General features: G+C 40.2%; 1 protein-coding gene across 7 annotated transcripts in view; it reads left to right on the top strand.

Moving 5' to 3' along the window:
• The first annotated feature begins 1,373 nt into the window (after window positions 1-1,373).
• LOC113800261 (uncharacterized) overlaps window positions 1,374-2,366 on the top strand; it is a 170,899-nt gene continuing 169,906 nt past the window's right edge. For 5 of the 7 annotated variants that reach the window (XM_070113992.1, XM_070113993.1, XM_070113991.1 and 2 more), the window contains exon 1: window positions 1,374-1,492. The gene's annotated coding sequence lies outside the window, so the exon portion shown is untranslated. Of the gene's footprint in view, window positions 1,493-1,549; window positions 1,814-2,312 lie in introns of those variants that run through there. The other 2 variants (XM_070113988.1, XM_070113987.1) reach the window with 2 other exon arrangements.

The raw sequence follows: 2,366 nt of genomic DNA, 5'->3' as shown, positions 1-2,366 counted from the left end.
AAAAAAGTAAGTTCAGGTCAACAATCTTGATAATCGTTAGCCAATAATAACGACTTCCAATTCGTCTATTTATAATCTGTTATAGATCTTCCATAATTGCTAATTCCTTTGGATAAGATGAAAAATAGAAACGTGCAAACATGTCCTCCTTTTAAGCATACCAGGCCTTCATTCGCCTGTCAAAAAAAAAAAAAAAAAAAAAAAAAAAAAAAAAAAAAAATGTGCAAAGGAACTATGCCCATAGGAGGATAAATTTGCATAGAGACTCAACAGATTTCTCTTAAATCATACAGGAAAGCAAGAAGCTCAACCGGTTCTTAAAGCCTATGTAACAGAGCTAACCTGACCACAAGAGAGCCTAAATGCTCTCTCCCGCGTTTGTGTGAGTGTGCGTGAAATTGTGGAATAATTCACTCTGATTCTTAGATTCTTCAGCGTATGATAGTCTACGAGTATGTTTGTGTGTGTAAGTGTGCGTGTGTTTGTGTTTGTTCGCGCGTATTGGTAAATGTATGAGTATCTGGCATCTGTGTATACATGTGCGTTGCCATTTATACTCACGATCTCTTTTAACCTCTTCGTAAGGGATAGTAGAGGGATCAGGTTGTAATATCTCATATTATTAATAAAAAGTATCGAGTGAGCGTGTTTGCATGCATCAGTGTTGATCTATATGATCTTTTCCATTATTTCAGCCATAAAACCTTTATCTAAAGTCACTAAATTGCAAAATATGAAGAGAAATAAGGATAATTTTGATTTCCTAAAAGAAAAACGGTGCTGGACGTACGGCAAGAGTGCGCGCGGGAAAACACGATAGGCAGTTCGATAATGATTAAACGAAATTATAAGGACAGACTTTAAAATGAGCGCTGGTGGCTCGAGCGTGTCAGGAAGTGGAGTTAATGAATTGAACTAAAAAAAAAAGAAAGCAAAAGCACCCAAAAAGCATAAGCTAAATTTAAAAAAAGAAAGAAAGAAAAAAGTTGAAGAATAAAAGTCAGGTACGGTGTGCTAGACCATTAAATCCAATTAAAGTTTATGAGGCGTATAAACCCTTCCATCAAAATCGTACATTAAGGCACTCCGCAGAACAAAACACAACAACAAAATCATAATATCAAGTAAACTTTCAATATAAAAAACAGCGCGTGCGGTTAGAAACTAAGGTCACGTGGATATTGTTATGTCGACTTGTTTTGCGACATTTAATACCGGGGTAAAGTGGGGGGGGGGCAGGGAAGTGGGGGAGGGGGAAGAGGGGAGGGGAAACACGAAAGAGGGAAGGGGAAAGGGGTGGGGAAGAGGGGAAGAGTGAGAGCATCCGAGGACCAACACAAGGGAGTGAGCTGAAGTGGGCGGGGCAAGTGAGGCTGTACTCACCCATTGGTGGCCGACCTGATCCCCGCCTGTCAGTGTGTATCTGGTGCTGGGACTGGGAGGGCGTCTTTTCTCTCTGGCTCCGTAGCTTGTAGTGGTGGCGCCAACTGAGGTGTGTCCAATGCGAATATTTACGCGAGCTCTTGATAAGAGAATTCGGATGCCTCGACAGACGTGTGAATACATGCGGTGACCGTGGTGATATGTTAATAAAATTAATGCACATCGCGTTTTTTCCAGGCAGGGAAATAAAGTGAATGCATGCGTTAGGGATGGTTTAATGCCAGTGGAGGACGATGCATAAAATATAACACGGAATATGCGAGTGGTATTAATAACACATATTGCGCTTGTAATTAAAACTGCAATAATGCACTGCAGCATAAATTCAAGAATAACAGAACCTTTTATGAGTGTTAATTCCATTTGACAGGTATATAGTATATCAAGGGTCCTCTTTAATAATACTTCCATTATAATACTTCTATTACCGGCAATGTCACAAGAAAACATTAATGTGCATAATCGGTACGTGAGTGCATTGGGGATTTTTCTCGAAGAAGAGATGAGAAAGACACAAGAATAGAGTGAGGGGTAATACTTGGGGTTCTGGCTGCGAGGGGAAACTCCCAACGCGACGGAAAAAAACTGTGGAATAATGCAAGTACAAGAAGGACCACTCCGCCCGCGGTATGGAAGAGGGGAAACAGAGACAGAGAAAGAGTAGGAGAATGGAAAAAGAAAATCAGCAAGTTGATTGTGATTTAAAAAATACTTATTTCAATTTGCAATAGATGGAAAATCTTGACGGGCACTCATCAAAACAATGGGAATAAACGCAGTGGAAAAGATCGATTAAGCAAGAATCAAAATAAAAAAGGACCTTGAAACGAAACCAGAAAAACAGAAAGAAAGAAAGAAAGAAAAAAACTGTGAAAACAAGCGACAGGCCTCCCTACCCCCCATCCCTCGTAACCGAACCAGCC

This window comes from Penaeus vannamei, chromosome 35 (assembly GCF_042767895.1).
Source record: "Penaeus vannamei isolate JL-2024 chromosome 35, ASM4276789v1, whole genome shotgun sequence".
Taxonomy (NCBI): Eukaryota; Metazoa; Arthropoda; class Malacostraca; order Decapoda; family Penaeidae; genus Penaeus; species Penaeus vannamei.
Note: the sequence above shows the minus strand (reverse complement) of the source record. Positions and strands in the feature narration are given on the sequence as shown.